Source organism: Calypte anna, chromosome 5 (genome assembly GCF_003957555.1).
Source record: "Calypte anna isolate BGI_N300 chromosome 5, bCalAnn1_v1.p, whole genome shotgun sequence".
Classification (NCBI taxonomy): Eukaryota; Metazoa; Chordata; class Aves; order Apodiformes; family Trochilidae; genus Calypte; species Calypte anna.
In genome coordinates, this window is record NC_044250.1 from 15,712,444 (window position 1) to 15,730,129 (window position 17,686).

Below are 17,686 nucleotides of genomic sequence, written 5' to 3' on the forward strand. Positions count from 1 at the left end.
TAAAGCATTTTTTGTAATTTATATCATATCTCTGTTGAACTTGCATTTCTTTCCAAATAAAGAATCTTTTCTGATTTGTCACACAGGTGTCATTGTTGGTGTCTGATAAAATTAAGAGGAAAAAAGAACATGTTTTTTTTTTAGCTCCTGAGTTCAGAGTCATTGAAAGTAGACCAAGTATCCAGAATTGTGCCAGACTTGAAAATATTTCCTGAAATGTTTTCTGTGATGAATCCAGTGGGTAAGTTGAGACCATCTGATCAGTTTAAGACAGACCTCAAACAATTGCTGGTAATAACCAAACCAAGTGAACTAAGAAATCCATCAGAGTATATCCAGGAAACTCTCTATCTGCTGGACCCTCTGTGTCTTCTGATAAGGTAAGTCAGTGTAAAATGTCAGGGGGGAAACCAATTAGATATCTTTTCCCCCAAATCAAGCACTGACAAGCTAAGCTGTTATCTCTGTGTTTTCACATTATTAAATTCCTTCAAAGTCACAGTAACTTCAGTTTTGGACTTTTTTCTAAATGGATTTTTGTTCTAAGAGATGCTTCCTGAGGTCTCTCTTCTGCTGAGCCTGCTTAGTGTCTCAGTTTGCTGTATTTAGCACTAATGTATAATGCACCAGTGGTTGGTTTGTGGGAACTGTCATGTTTAGCACCAAAGGCTGTATTAATGGTGCTGGGTTCCATGGATAGCCCTGTCTGACAGCCCCTTCACCTAGAAGTAGGTGTTGTGTATGAAGCTGTGATTCTTGTTACGATTTTGTCTCCATAATACAGAATTTTTATGAAAACCAAAGCTGAACCAACCCATCAGCTTAAAAACAAAGCCCAAAAAATGCTTTAAATGGTGTTCCTGCTTTTTGGTTTACAGTATTTATGTCTGCAGGAATACAGAAGCTTCAGGGCAGTTTCTTCTCAGGAACTGAGAGGTGCTGGGAATTTTATGAGGGTGTCACTGGTCAGCAGTCAGGCAATAGCTCTGTCCTCCCACTGGTGTTCTTGCCAGGTTTGTCACAAATCTACCTGCTTCTCAGTTTGCATCCACCCTTCCCAGTAATTAATCTCAATGGGGAATTTATTTGCTCCTGCTGTTTTCAGCAGAATAAATCCCTCTGTAATCCACCATTGATTAAAGAGCTATTGATCTGCACCTCTCTGATTTACTGTGGCATCTCTCAGCTTCTCACATTGCAAGTATCCAACAGGGCTGCTAATCAGGCTTCTTTCTTCCAAGCCATTAGCAGTAAGATAATTTGCTATGTGAATCCTTGTGTTCAATTAACTTGAACTTTCTAGTTTGTTAGTTTGTTCAAAAGCAATTTAAATTCACTCTGGCAGTGGTTTCTTGAACTGAACAAGAATTAAATTCTTTTACACTGTTTTTCTACTTGCAGTGATACTGGTGAACCAGAATGTCTTAGAAAATCATCTGTAGGAATGGAAGTTGTAATCTGAAATGGCATAAATATTTTATATTAGCTACAAGGCAGCTTTCAGAACTTGGTGTGGGGAAGAAAAGAATATTTTTTTAGCTGTTGCTTCCTCCATAGAAAAGATTCATCTAACTTATCATGGGTTTCATAGCTTTTTTGTATTCCATAATGATTCTCTATGATGTTCAAGATGCCTGTTTGTCTGAGCACAGCTGTGTTAGAGAGAAGTGCCTGTTCCATCCTTAGAGATACCTCTGAGTGTCAAAAAGATCGAACTAACCCTTTCTCCATCATGAAAAATAAATACCAGATGGGAAGTACATTGTGGTTTTCAGCTGCCCGTGGCATGCAGGTGCTTGAGGCCAAGGATGTTGCCTTTTTTCTCTAAATGCAAAACCTATTTGTTGCTTTAGAAATAATGTACCAAAAGAAAGAAAGCTGGCATAATGGTTTATTGTGAAATTCTCTGTTAAAAGAAAAAGAAGGGAGCACCTGAAGGCACCTGAGGATGGGATTCTGCTGGCTTGGTCCAGGTTTTTTAGGTGAATTTTTCAGTGTGTGGGAATGCCAGGTTGTCTTTTGTTAGGTATCAGAGGATCCCCAAAACTTGTCCTGAAAACTGCTACCTCTTGAAATGTGTCCCTGGGAAGATGCCATGGGTGAGAGGGGCTGGTGTGGAAGTGGTGACTTTCCCTCAGCCAAGTGGGGAAACTGAGGAAAAGGCAGGGGATGGGCAGGAGTGATGGAAGGACCACGGAGGTGACTTCCAGTCCCTCATTTAAAAAAGAACAAAAAGCAGAGGTTTACAGTGCAAAGAAACAGTTTTTCTGTAGAGAAAAAACCCCAAGTATGTGTGTTTGGTGTTGTGCAGAAGGAAGTGCTCCTGGGGTGAGGCACAGACACTGAGCTTAGAGAACTGGCAGGATTACTGGGGAGAAATATCTGGTGTTCCCAGTAAAGCAGCTTCCATCTGGGCTATCAAGTGGTGACATGGAAGGGTTTATTTCAACAGAAATAAAGATCCATTGAATGTATCCCCAGATACACTGAAGACAGAAAAAGCTGTGCTTTGTAATCTGGTTCTGTTGCAAGCAGAAATTCTGTATATTGGGGTAAGATGCCAAGTGCTAGCAGTGTAAAGGTATCTTTTAGCTACCTGATGCCAAGCACACCTTTCTTCCAACTGCACTTTGCTCTTTGGGTTTCCCACTGTTTTACTCTTTTGGGTTGGACTCACACAGGGTAAAAATAACAACATTTTTCTGCCCAATTTTTATTGCGTTCACAGAGAGAAAGAAATAACAATTGATTCTGTTGCAGGTGGCCTTTGATGTGAAGCTGATCTTTTTATCAGCAGTTATCAGCCCACACATCATTTTAGTAGTCAGCAAAGGGGTTTTTTAATCTGTATACAACTAAATATCTGAGTGAAACAGAAAAGAGGAGTTACCTGGGTCACATGGACCATATTCCTGGGAGAGGAGCATCTCATCTCATCTCATCTCATCTCATCTCATCTCATCTCATCTCATCTCATCTCATCCCATCCCATCCCATCCCATCCCATCCCATCCCATCCCAGGAAATGTCTCTTGTGGTAGGGGTAGGGGTTGCTGTCTCCAAACCTGGCACTGTTGCAGTCTTTGTAATCAGAAACAGCTTTAATAGAAAACTGGAAAATAAATGGGTTTGCTTGTCTCCTTGTGAGATGCTGCTTCTTCAAGGAAAATTGCTTCAGTCCCTGGTTTTATAGTTCTTTTTGATGGCATACGTAGGTGTAAACCTGGAATTTGGAATTCACCACAGCTTCCAGGTCAGGAAGTTGGGAGTGAAAAAGGTAAGGCAGACCAAAGGGTGGCAACTTTAACAAGTTAGTGTTGTTTATGGGCTTGGGTGAAAATATAAAACACTTTTTCCATGTCTGCTCTAAGCTGCTGGTGGTAATTATTTTTCAGAGTGGGGGTGATGTTTTGTGCATATTTCTCTTGAGGAAACTGCCAAGTTAATGGATGTTCAAAGGAACTGTAATTACAGCCTCTCCTGAATTTGGGACATGCCTTTTAAAGGTTACTGTTCTGAATAATACACAGTGCATCTGTTTGACACAGAGCAGACAGATCCTGCCTCTGCAGCCTGGAGAAGTTTTATGTAGCTATTTCCTGATAATCCCATTCCCCCAGTGATCTTTTTTATGTAGTTAAGTGCAAATTAACTAAGCCTGAGCTGGTGCTTTGTAGTTTAGCAGCCAAGCACTCTGATATTCTGTGTTGGGGAAAATGTATCTTCTCTTTAGAAAAAAATACAAGAACAATTTTCATATGGAAAATAACAAATAGAATTTGATTAACGCTGCTTGTTCAGAAAGTTACAAAAGAATAACATGACATATCTTGCTAGCATGTGACATGAAAAGCTGAAGCAGGCCTTTAAATGTGTGCTGTTGGAAGAAGAGCATTATAGCAAAAAGTTATTTTGCAGAAGAATGGGGATGAATGGAGTCCAAGACTCAGACTGAAAACAATGAGTTGTTTCACTTCCCCACTTGTGTCACCTTTTCTTTGATGTCTGCTTGGTTATAATGCAACTTGGAAAAGTATTTTAGAAAAAATGCTGTATAAAAACCCATACATCTTTTCCTAGAAACAAAAATATGGTTTTTTCACCAGGTCTTCCTGAAGCAAGCTCTGTTCTGACATCCAGCACATAGGAATTAATTCCCCACTCAAGCACAAGTAGAGGGGCACTTGGGAGGTGCCTTCCCATGGCACTCAGATGATCATATTTTGATCTGCCCATTCTGTGGAGTTTAAATCAGGTAAAATTTAGCAGTGTGGAAAGGCAAAGCAGAAAATAAACCAGCAAGCTGCCCCTCTCTGGGGATGCTCAGAGCCTCATCCCAGGGCATCCCAGGCCCAGCAAGCAGGGGGATGAAGCTGCTGGGGAAACGTTTGGTGCAGATCAGCAGCACAGGGACCCTCTGCAGCCTTCCTGACTCCTGAGCTCATTTACCAAGAGGCACAAATCACAGCAGAGGTACAGGGGGGGTGGAAGGGCCCTGACCCCCCCATTTCTCAGTTTCCTGCCATGTCTTTCTGGCACTCCCAGGATTCTTGCCTTTTCCTGAAAATCCTTTTGGATTTTGGATTCTCTGATATTCCGGCTCTGTCACCTTTCCTATGAAGTCCCTGCCTGAGCTCTTCCTCACCTTTCTCTAAGGTTACTGTGCAGAATATTCTGGTTTTTCAGCAGTTTCCTTCAGTATGCAGCTCTGTGTGTTGAGGTTTCTCCTGCTCCTCATCCTACTCAGAAAGGTAAGACTGAAATTTTCTGTGTTTCTTGCATGCATTTGCAGTGTTAAAGCAGCTTAAAAACCAACATTATAGACATGAGGAGTTTTCACTAAATGTCACTTCTCTGTCCTGCATTTGGGAATGGTCTAAGGAGACCTTTTGATATGTTTTAGTGAGATTTTTTTCCAGTTCACCATAGTCTGCTGTCTGCTCTCTCAGCTTGTAGTTGTGGAGGATGCAACCGTGACTAGAAATAGCCTCAGTGTAGGAAATTGTTTAGGAATGTGGATTTGTTCTCCCACTTTCCAGGTTAACTGATGTGGGGCAGAAAAGGTTGCTGTAGGTTGAGGGGTTTTTTTGGTTTTTTTGGTTGGTTGGTTGGTTGGTTGGTGGGGGTTTCTTGGGGTTTTTTTGGGGTTTTTTTGTGAATTTGGTTTTCTTTTTTCTTTTTTTCAACCTTTTTGTGTTTTCCTTTGCTCCTTTTGGGGGCTGAACAAAACAAATGCTTACTCCAGGTATACTCTGGGAGGGTGGCAAAGCTCAGCTCTGCTGCTTCTGGGCTGATTTCCCTCTTGCTAGACAAGGGCTTTTGTGTAAAACAAGTGATCATGTTATCTCTGCTCTGCCATTTCATGTCCTTGTGTGAGAAACCTTTGTGCTAATAATATTTTTCATTCAGTTCTCATGAAAGCAACTGGCAAAGCTGTCTGAGTGAAGGCCAGAGTAGCTTTGCTTTGCACTAGACTGTTGTGCTGATACAAGTAGACCCAAGTTTCTTTGTAATTTGCAAGCACCCCTCTTTGGCAATGCATTGTCCCTTCCAATATGTAGATACAGCCTAAAATTTGGGTTTTTTGAGTCTCTGTAGCTTGCTGATACCATTAGCTGGAATGAAAATCAGGAAGTGTTTATTCAATAATGCTTCAGAAGCAGAGCCCTAAATGGCAGTCTGCTGTATCAGGCCTCTGCATGCTGCTCCTGCTTTTTAATTCAGAATTTTCTATTAAAATGAAATTGCTTTTGCTGGTAGCCTGGAATTGTTTTAGATAGACCTTCTGCTTCCAACAGTGGGCCAGGATTTTTAATTCCATCTAATTCCTTCTTTTTTCATTCACATCAACCTTGAAATTGTGGTGTGAGACAAGGACACAGCTGCATCCAGGAGAGTGGCTGAGCACAGACCCTGCAAGGGAGATGGAGGTGATGATTGACTGGAATGTTTGAATCATGGAATCACAGAATGTCAGGGCTTGGAAGGGACCTCTGGAGCTCTTCCAGTCCAAGATCCCCCAGGGCATTCACACAGAACACATCCAGGGGGTTTGAGGTGGAACTTCCCATGTTCTGGCTTCAACCCATTGTTCCTTGTCCTGTTACTGGGCACCACTGAAAAGGGATTGGCCCCTTCCTCTTGCCCCCCACCCCTCAGATGTTTCTGGACATCCATAAGATCCCCCCTCAGCCTTCTTTTCTCCAGGTTGAACAGTTCCTCAACCTTTCCTCACAGCAGAGATGCTCAGGTCCCTCCAGCATCCCTGGAGCTCTCCCTTGGACTCTCTCCAGTAGATCCCAGTCTCTCCTGAACTGGGGAGCCCCAAACTGGATCCAGGATTCCAGGTGTGCTCTCCCCAGGGCAGAGCAGAGCAGAGGGGGAGCAGAACCTCCCTGGACACACTTTCCTGATGTCCCCAGGACACCATTGTCCCTCTTGTCCCTAAGGGCACATTGCTGACCCAGGGAGAGTTCCCTGTCCATGAGGACTCCGGGGGCTTTCTCCATGGAGCTGCTTCCCAGCAGGAGATCCCTGAATCTGCCCTGGTGGTTGGGGTTATAAATTGAAATATCCTTTACTTTAAAATATACTCCTTAAAGCACTGAGGGTTAAATTATACCTTTAGTATTTGCTTTAGGATTTGGGATGATTGCCTTGGATACAAGAGGGAATGGGCAGTAAGATTGAAGAGTTTTGGCTTTTACTGAGCAAGATTTTTCAGATAATAAGGAAGTAAAATAAAAACCAAACCAACGAACATAAATAAAGTGGCAGGAAGAATATTCCTAATCCCCAGAATGAAAACTTTCCTGTTCTCTGCTACAGAGTGACTGAACCTTTGGCATGAGCCAGATTTATGTTCAGGTTTCCTCTGCTCCCCTTGGTAGCAGCTTTTGAGCATCTCTGGTGGTGGGCAGGAAAGGGACCTGAGGTGAGAGGTGAGATGAGAGGGAGGGAATGGAGCAAAGCAACAGCTTTCAGAAAAAGCCCAAACAAACCACTTTTTCTCCCTCTTGTAGGAGCAGCAGACAGCTAGACCTAACAAGGTTGTCCCTCTGCATTTTTTTGTGCCTTATCTGTCTTGGAGCCAAGGAATATGAAATGTTTTGGCAGAGTCAGTGCTGGATCCTTGGCATATGGATTTGTGAAAACCAAGGTTACTGTTCTGGTGGCTTCTCCAGTGCTTTTTGGCAGAGAATTGAGTGAATTTTGCAGCTGACAACATGCATATTGTTGTAAATACTCCCTGCCTTCCTGGTGGGGTGTCATTTGAATTTCTAGTGTGTGCCATATGAAATTAATTCATCAGGTAGATGAGGAGCCTTTCCCCTTCTGCCTCTCAGGGCCCCTTGGTAGCCAGGACTGATGGCAGGAGGTCCAGAGAGCCCCCACCCAGCCTTACCCAGGCCTGGCAGGAAAAGGATGGAGAGGAAACAGAAGAGAATCAGTTTTTCTGTGTCAGGGAGTCAGTGTCCCCCAATCAAGTGAAAACCAAAGTTTTGGTTCCTCCCATCCCCTCCAGGTGAGGATTCCTCACTTCTCAGTCATTCCCTGCAGCCCAAGCTGGGGCTCTGTGCATGTCCAGGGGATGGATGCTGCCATTCCAAGGGCAGAGGAAGGGAAAAAGGCTTTGTCTGGAGATATGGATTATGTTTGGAGATATTTATCCTACAAAGGATAAATGGAAGTAGTAATTTGCACAGCAAGCAGTCATGTGGAGGAATTAACTGTTGCAGTAAGTCAGAAAGGCACAGACTTTAAAGCTTTAAAAGGCATGAACATCTTCTTAGTCATGACATCACTGATTATACATTTTAAAGAGAAAATAATGGTGTTTTAGTCCTCCTGCCATCAGATAAATTAATGCTCCTGTGAAGCACCTTCTCTCCACCTCAAACACTTCTCCCATCACCCTGGTACTTCTGGCATTTTCTGCATCTTACCTGGAAAAGCTGGAGGGGGAAAAAAAAGAAAGAAAAGAGGATCTGTAGAGGATGATGTTTTCATGGCTGACATTGTACTTTTAAATCTTTTTTTGTGTATGCACTTCAGGAATATAGTTGGGTTTTTTCACTTGGCAGTGGCTGTGTGGTCTGTGTTTGTGTGCTGCTCAGCTTTGATTTCCAGGCCTTTTTTTGCTGGTTTTCTTGGTTTTTTTTCTGGCATTTGAGCACTGTTGGTGTCCAGGCATCCTTCAAGATTTCCCAGGTCCCATTTTGGTACTGACTTGCATGTTTGGGAGCCCATTGGTTTCCTAGGCTCTCTGTGGCTGTTTATAATTAAAACAGAATTGAGCAGAGCAGCTGCAGCTTGGTTGCAGCTCTCCTGATCAATCCCAGCTGAAAACAAAATTCTGCTTCATCTCCTGGCTCAGTGGGGAGGGAAGGAAGCAAAAGGAATCAACTGCTGCCTTCCCCCTATCCTGCAGAAAATGGAAAAGCATTTTTTGGAAGGGGTGTGAGTAGGTGGTGGTTCTGAATGATGCAAAGGGGTGAAAGATTTGTGAGACCAGAGCTGTGCTGGGAAGTGCCCAGAGCACAGAGAGAGTTTCTATTGCTGCTTTTGTAGCAATTCCCTTCTGCTTGTGGCATTTCCACTGCCAGCATCAAACAAGTCACTTGGGGGCTTCTGCAAGCAAACAGTTGCATCCAAAAAAAATTATGTCTAATTTCAGAGTAAACCCCAAATAAGGAAAGCTTTGTTTAGGGAGATTCTCCAGGGTAGGGGTGTAGAGTTTGGGCAGCAGTTTCCCCATGCGGATGGGGAGATCTCATCCAGGCTGCCTGCAGCTGCTGCCAGGCTGAGGATAACAGGACAGGGAAATGTTTCTGCATTTCTGGAGGTATTGGAGTGGTCTGGAAATGCAGCCCTGGCTGTGGGCAGCACCTGGCTTTGCTTTCTGTCAGACTTGAGATGCTTACCTGGCAGCCTGGATTGCTCAAGTACCCCTTGGATGTTCAGCATCCTGAGGAAGGATCCTTGGTTTGCTTTCAAATTTATCCTGGTAAAAGTCTCCTCCTTTTGTCATTATTCCTGGGACAGAACAGTTCCTGTGGGAAGAGACCTGCAGACATCACCCAGTCCAGCTGTACCTTCACTTAGGAAAATGAAGCTGAGGATAATTCTTTGGATAGAATTAAAGATCCCCCAGTGCTGGGTTGGATCAGGTGTGGAAGCCCCCCTGAGCCTGAGTCTCCATAGGGAGCTCTGTCCCATCCATGGGGAAAAACCCCATCTCAAAATGTAAATTAATTGTTAATAGATTTGCAGTATCTTGGTCTGAGGTTCTTTGGAGAATAAATCCCTTTTATTTCCAGTTGGAACTGATTGGTAAAATGTGCATTCATAATAATAGCTGTTTTCCACTTAATTTGAACTATTCCAGCTCATTTCTGTCAATGTTAAATTAAAGAATTAAGAAGGATAAGGAAAGAAATTAAATTATGAGAGAGGTCTGCCAGGCTTTATACTGGGGCACACAGAATTTATGGCAAGGCAAACTTGGCTTACCTACCAGGAGAGGAAATTTTAAAAGAATTTCTTTAGATAGAAGCTGAAATGCTTATTTTTATTTAATGTCTCATAAATTGTCCCACACGTGATCAGAATAATTCCTTCCCTTGCCAACCTCATTTCTCTTCAAACTGTTTTGCACCTCCAGTGCTTTGTCCATTGAAAAGGTTGTATTTTATTTTTGTTACTTCTGCATGAGGAAGCATTTGCAAGCACCTAGAATGGGTATTTCTAAAGACTGTTCATCTAAAATAGGTGTTAAAGGAAGGAATAAAACATGAACAAACTAAGTTAGGGCACACACAAGAACAGAGAAATAGATTATTTTACTCCCAGATCTGCAGTCATGTCAAGGCCTTGCTGCAGAATTTGAATAGTATTATTTTGGCACTGATCCCTTTGCAGACCTCACCATTTCCCTGCTGTGGGAAGGGAAGAAAGACTGAGACTCAAATTCTGGGGAAATGGAGAAATTTAATTCCTCCAGGGTCTTTGGGAGGGTCTGGCTCTGCAGCATCCAGGACAGCAGAAAGGGACACAGAAAGGGACACAGAAAGGGGGTCCTGACATTGTTCGGGGTGAAAAGCTGGGAGGTGGGATCACTGAGTGAGGTTCTGCATGGATGTGTGATGGATGGATGGATGGATGGATGTGGGATGGATGGATGGATATGTGTTGGATGCATGGATGTTTTATAGGTGGATGTGTGATGGATGGATGGATGGATGGATGGATGGATGGATGGAGGTGTGTTGGATGAATGTGTGTTGGATGGATGTGTGTTGGATGGATGGATGGATGGATGGATGGATGGATGGATGTGTGATGCTGCCAGTGCTGTGGTTGTTCCCATCCCCTGCTACTGAAGGGACTGACTTGTGGTACACACAGGTTTGCATCATTCTGCACACCCTGTTACCCCTCCCCAAGGAAATGTTGTGTCCTTCCCAACCCTCAGCACCTCCTGGATTGCAGTGCCCACACCACTTGGGATTTATGGAATGGGAGTGATGGTCCTCACAGATGCTTTGCTCCATACTGACTGTCCTGGGCTTGCTCTGGGTCAGGGAGAGAGCTGAGCCTCAGCTAAACCTCTGGCTGAGGGCATTGAAATGATCCCTTTGTGTCCTGAGGTCTGACAACACCAAGGAGAAGTTTGGGGAGTGCATTGGTTTTGCAGCTGCCCTCTGGGATCCACACATCCCAGTGTAACAGGATGGGGGTGGTGTATCCCTAATTCCTTTGGAGTGGGGGTGTATCAGGAATGGTGTGGGCAGCAGGAACTGGGATCTCATCCTCCCCCTGTCCTCAGGGGGGACCTGATCACTCCCCACAGCTCCTGCAGGGAGGTTGTACTCAGGGGGGGTCTGGGCTCTTCTCCCAGGCAATGAGTGACAGGAGGAGAGGACATGGCCTGAAGCTGCCCCAGGGGAGGTTTAGGTTGGGTATCAGACAGCACTTCCTCAGGGAGAGGGGGATCAGGGATTGGGATGGAGTGCACAGGGCAGTGGTGGAGTCCCCATCCCTGGAGGTGTTTAAGGAAAAGCTGATGTGGCACTGAGTGCCATGGGGTGGGGTTGGGGTGGGGTTGGGTCATGGATGGATGATCCCAGAGGGCTTTTCCAGGCTCAGTAATTCTGTGGCTGTGTGTGAATGGCAGAGCCCGTGGGCTGTCCCTGTTTGACCAGAGGGAATGGATGGAAGCTGTGCCAGGGGAGGGTTAGGATGGATGTTTGGAAACATTTTTTCCCTGAGAGGGTTGCCAGGCATTGGGATGGCCCAGGACAGTGGTGGAGTCACCACCCCTGGAGAGATTTAAAAGGCATTTGGAGCTGGTCCTTAAGGACAGGGATTAGTAGTGAGATGGTGGTGTTGGTCAAAGGTTGGGCTGGATGAGCTTGGAGGCCTCTTCTAACCAAAACAACCTGTGAAAAAATAACTGGTGCAGTTAAAATTGCTTTTTTAATTTTATTTTATTTTTTAAAAAAAGGTATCTTAGCTGAAGGCTTTTAAAAAATAATATAACTGAAAGTAGCAGAGATCAAGTATCAAACATGTTGCTGGGCTTTTAGGCAACTGTTTTATCTGTCTGCTCCTTCTGCTTCCCACATTGCCAGGGCAGTGTGGACCCTGGTGAGGCTCTGACTGGTTCCTGAGCTGTTTTAAGGCAGGAGAAAAGTGAGTTTTTGTCCTTCAGAGGTCAGCCCATGGAGCTGGAGTCCAGGCAGGGGGGACAGGGTGGCTGTGGGGACATGCAGGGTGCTTTGGAACCAAGGGATTTACAGCACCCTGCTGCTGGAGAGGGAAATTTGCTCCTGCCCAATATCCCTGGGTGTATCTGTGGATATTCAGTGGGGAGATGTTTACATTCTGTGCACTGTGCAGGAATTACTAATCATACAGAGCTACTTAAGGCTTTAATATTTAATAAGGTCTCTGTTGTGAGAGAGCAAGCCTGGCAGTGTCAGGTTGGGTTGGCAGCTCAGTGGATTAATGGAAACAGAGCTGGATTTAAAACCCTGAATGGAAAATCTTTAAAAACACCCAGACTCTTCTCTCGTGGGGAATCATCAAACTCTGCATGTCAAAAACTGCTCTGAAGACATCAGTGACCCTGCAGCACAGCCTGGAAATCCACTGCCAGTGGGCTCAGTCCCTTCTGCACACCCACAGGGTCATTCCTGCTGACTTTCCTCTTATTTCTGACATGGGAACAATTTTACCTCGACCCAAAGAGCAGCTGAGCAACTTCCCTGCCTTACCAGAGACTTTGCTCAGGCTTTCAACCAGCAAATATTGTTAGCTGGAAACACTGAAGGGAAAATTATGTTTGAGGCTTCTGCTAAGTGTTCTCTATCAGGTAGGCAGGGGAATTTCTCAAATTTGAAAGAGACTGCCTTGGCTGGCTGCTTGACTCATTAGTTTTGGTTTCTGTGGTTTTTTTTTCCTTAACTCCTGTCTGTGAAATTCTGGTTCATGGAGCCCATTTGAACATTATTCATTCTCCCAGAGACCCAATGAGTCCCCCTGCAGTGATGGTGTGGGCACAATGTGAAGCATTCTGGGATGTCCTCAGACAAATTGAAATGCTTTGAGAGTATTTTTATTGCATGAGATTGCTTTTTTTATTATTTATATGAGGAGCTATCAGTCTGAAAGGTGTTTGCTTTACATGTGCACACATTTCTGGGGATTATCTCAAATTCAATTTCATTTTGCTACATCATGCTATTAGAAAGCTCTCAGGGAATCTTTAATTTCCAGTGTGAGTTCAGTAATTTAAAATTAAAATCATCAGCACTGAGAAAGGCAGCACTGGCCTGGGTGTCTGCTCATTCCTCACCAGAGCTGCTTGTGCAAGGAGGGCACCAGGGCCCTCAGGTGTTTGTTTGGCACTTGGTGGTTGTGCCCTGAACACCCTGAGGTTTGGGGAACTGCAGAAAAGCTTTTTGACCTTTTTTTTTTTCCAAAAGCTTTTTGGCTTTTTTTTGCAGAAAGCTGTTTGACCTCCAGGCCCCTGTGCTCCAAGGCACCACTGACACATCAGCTGTAAGACACCCAATTCCTGCCAAGGGAATGGATCTCAGCAGCTGCCACTCGTGGTTAAATGACAGAAATTTGCCCCCACTGCTCCCTCAGTTGATCTCTTGTAAAGCTGGAGGCACAGAAAGTTGGAGAGGATGAGAGAACTCTGTGCCTGTGCCACTGGGATTTGTTTTCCCAGCTGTGACCTTTCCTCACCTGGGAGGGGAGGAGGCTGAAGAGGGCAGGGAAGCAGCTGGAACAGGATGAAAGAGGAGGAAGAAACCCCAGAAGGTAACCAGAATTACACTGCAGGTTTATATGGGTTCTTTCAGCCTTGTAGATGCTGCATGGGGGTGACCTCCCCTTCTGCTGGCAGCAGCTCTGCTAGGAAGTGCCCTGCATGGCTGCTGGGGGTGGCAGATGGGGACAGCACTGGGGGACTGTCCCCAGCTGCAGTGCCAGGGGGGCAGCATCACCCTGCTGGGACCAAAAGGGACATCTGGACATGGACCCCAGGGAGGAGCAGGGCATGAAGGATACTCCAGAGCATCCATTTCATGGGATTCTGCTCTTGCAGTGGATCTGCTCCATGCCACATGTTGTCTGCCCAGGTCTCTTGGCTGTTTCCAACTTTCTCTTATTTTTCACCTGTTTTTTACATACCTGCCATTTTTTTGTTTGTTTGCTTCCTTTTTCTTCATCATCTTTCCTGGTGTAGAACCCTGGCTAAGCTGGAGTCCTGTGTCATCCAGAGCAGAGGTTGCTTAAATCAGAGTAATTTAGCTCTGAGAAGAATGTATGTACCTGGGCTTTGGATTCCATCAGGGAATGCTCTGCAGGAAGCTTTTCCTTGTGATTGTTCTGCATGTCAGAATCCTTCTCTCACCTCCTAGCAGGCACTTCAAGGACCTTTTGATCATGGAGATTGTGTCAGGGAAACCAGCTGTGGCCTCCAGTTGGGAATAAGGTGAAGGGAAGGACTCTGTTAGATGGACTTGACAAGAAGGAGATTTAAAACATCATTTTTATTACCACCAAACACCAAGCAAGTTCCATGACAAGAAGCTGTACTTCCAAGCTGGTGAGTTACTTTGTTTAGGGAAAATGAGCTGATAAATCTGTAACACACCCACTCACTCTGTGTATTCCTGGTGTTTGGAAATCTCTAATTCCTTCAGTTGGGAACAGCTCTGGGGTAGCAATGTTCTTCCCCAGAACCAGGAGGTTTTGAGGCATCTCTGATCTTAAGACCAAAGAGCTCAGCTGTTCACCAGGAGATCAATCAAAGCACCTTTGGCTGCCAGGGGGAAGTTTTCCTGTTTTACACACTTGGGATCTTGCACACCTGGAACAGTTCCTGCAGCTGGGATCACAGCCTGGAGAATGTTCCCAGTTTCAGTTCCAGGTCCATGCAGCCTCCCTTTGGCAGCTGATGCCACCCTGGCTTGGGAATGGAATTCATGTTGGTGCAAGGAGAGAGAGGGGGTGGGAGCTGGGAGGGCTCTGTGGTGCTCTGAGGATTCCAAAGAGGCTTTTAGTGACTTTTTCTCTCATTAGCATCCCCCCTCTTCTCCTGGAGTCCTTTAAAATGCTTTGACCACCTTGGGGGGAAGGTTCAGTTCCTTTGGAAATGATGGAGCTGAGAATTACCTTTGTTGGTTGCTTGTGGTGTGTTTTTTATTATGATTTTTATTTTTTACATTATTTTTTTTTCAGAAGCTCCCTTGGTCAGTCTGTCACACAGTGTGGGGATGCAGCTGCTGCTCCAGTCCCCTCAGCACTGTGAGAACTGCAAAACAACAGCAGGGACATTTCCAGCTCAGTGTTCTGGGTGCTTACTGAGATACAACAATACCAGAACCTGCTGATACCTGATCAGAACCTGGGGATCAGACAGTGACATTCAGGGAGTTTCCAAACTAAACTGGATTAAAAGAAAACAAAACCCAAACCCAAAACCACCCACAACCAACCCAAAACCAAAAACCCCCCAGAACTGTAGAATGCTGAAGAACCAGCACAGTTCTGAGCTTCATCTTTACAGCCCAGGAAAGGTATTTGTGGAGGAGGGGGGTGATGAGGTGGATCTCCACAGATTTCACCAAACACCTCCTGAAAACCCTTTATTTCTACAGTAATTTTTTAAATCTTCAGGATGAATGCTTTATCCCCAGAATTCTTTTTGCTGTCCATATGGGACAAAAAAACAAAGGCAGAAGCAATGTACACGAACAGTTGGGGTTTCTGCTGTACTTCACTTGGTACAGATTTAATGATCCACATCCATACACGTGTATGGGTTTGTTGGCTCAGTTCAAGTCCCATTCTGTGGCAGCAGTGCCAGGGGAACATCAGGGGAGAAGGATCCAAGGATTCCAGGTTGTTCTTGCGAGCTCAAGTCCTTGTTAAGCAATCCTGGGGTAACAAAATGTTCTGCCCTAACAACTTCTGCTGCCAGGAGCTGTTTGGGAACCCGCCTGGAATGAAAGGATGGCTGAGGATCCTTTCAGAACCCACCCCCTGGGAGATGGGACCTGGGGCAGGGTCTGTCCTGCAGTGGGGATTTGGTGTGGCTGCTGGGGGGGGGGTAGAAACTGAGCCTTGGAGATGAAGAAAACCCAGAGAATGGGACAGCCCAGAGATTCCTGTGGGGAAACAGATTTCCTGGGGGAAGGGGAAGGGGTAGGGAGGGGAAGAAAAATACAAAGCCTAAAGTAAAATGCCCTGCACAAGTAAGGGATGGGATCTCAGAAAAGCAGCTTTTCAAATTGCACTCACTGGTGAGAGGTCCTTTATTTGTTTGGGATTTTTAACATACAGGAAGGTAAGAAACACAGGGCTCTGTATTTTGCACCTTTGAGATGTCAAGAGAAAACTCTGGATGCAGCTTTCAGAGGCTGAAAGTTGTCACCATGGAGGCAGAAAGGAGTTTGTGTGACCCAGCAGGCAGAGCCAGCCAGGGCTGACACTACAGCACAGAGACAGCTGAACTCCTGGGTGTTGATTACAACAGCAACACCTCTGTCTGTGCCAGCATGGGGTTCAAACACCCAGAGAGTGGCACCAGGACAGCTGCTGGGATGGGGGTTGAAACAATGGGAGTTGAAAACCAAAAGTATATTTATTACCCATTTTAAGCTTTATTGGAAGGACAGCCCAGGCTGTGCAGCTGCTCTGTGCCCATGGATTTCTCCTAAGGATCACTGTTAGAACTTCTGAAGTATAGACCCAGAGTGAATAAATGAGGTTAAAAGGCATCAGGTTTAAATCCATGGGGTTTTTAGATACACAGAGTGGTGGTACACATCTACCAGTGGCTGGGGTTATTCTGTGTGAGGTTCCCAGCAACATCATCTAAAAAAAACCCCCTCTGCTTCTCCAGCTGCTGCTCAGTCTGCCTGTGGTGGTCAGAAGCACCCAGGGGAGAGGCAGCTTCAGTTTCAGTTTAGCCTGGAGGGTTCAGTAACTTGTGTGGAAAAGGCAGGGTCAGACCTGAGCTCAGCCACCTGGCTGCCCAGACTTGTCCTGCTCATCAGCTGCCATGGGATGAGGTCCTGCTTCATCAGGTTGGAGCAGTCTGGTGTTAATTTTCTAAGTTTTTTTTTTTTTAGGTAATTTGTGAATCTAAGCAACCACCTCAGAAAAAGAGAAGTTCTTTTATTTCAAAGTTATCAGACAAATCCTAAACAGAAATAACTGGTTTAGAGTCTTAAGTATTTTGGTCCACTGCAAAGCTGACCCCCCCACCCCAGCATTTTCTGAACTGTTGCTGACACTCACAGCATTTCAGGGAACCCTTAAGAGGAAACAGAAGGGAGTGTAAATTTACCTGGGACTGGGTAAGCCATCTGAATAATTTAAAAAAAAAAAATCTATAAGGAAAGACAGGTGAAATCAAAGATAGGTAATGAGAAATTATAAAAAAATAAGTATGCTTTGTGTTGTGGGGTTTGGTTTTTTCACACACAGATCTCTGGGTTTGTATGGGACTCACTGTACAGCTTGCAGAGCAGCCCATTATAAAAGAATACAAAAGACATTCTGTTGTACACTTTAAAGAATATTTAATAACTCTTAAAAAATAAAATGTATATTAAATTTTGTTCTTTATACGAATGCACAAAAAATGTATCATTGCAGTTGCAGTGACAATATCCCAAGAAGTGAGGAAGGAGCCCTGACCACTGCTCCCTGGTACCAGGGACAAGCTGGGAGATTGCAGTGGAATCCAAACAGAATTTCCCCTGGTGAGTCCTGGCTGGTTTGGGTTTTTCCTTTTCGTTAACTCAGGGGCTGTGGAGATCACTCATGCTTAGCAAGGATGCTTGCAGGCAGAGTTTACACAGAATCTGGTTTTCAAATCCATGTCAGGCTCAGCTGCTGGTTTCTGACCTTTGGTGCCACATGTGCAGCACCAGAAGGAAGCCAAGGGTTGAATGGTTGGAACCTTCCCCATGCTCCCAACCTCCTGCCCTGGCTGTGGATTGAGGAAAGAGGCAGCCAGGAGGGCACTGAAAGATGAGACCAGAGGAGATTTGGGTAGATTTGCTACCAGCCATACACAGAAAATATCCTTTCCTTGGGTGCAGTTCCTTCCTCTCTGTAGTCTGAACCACACAATGCTGCACTCACAGGGTAATTATTA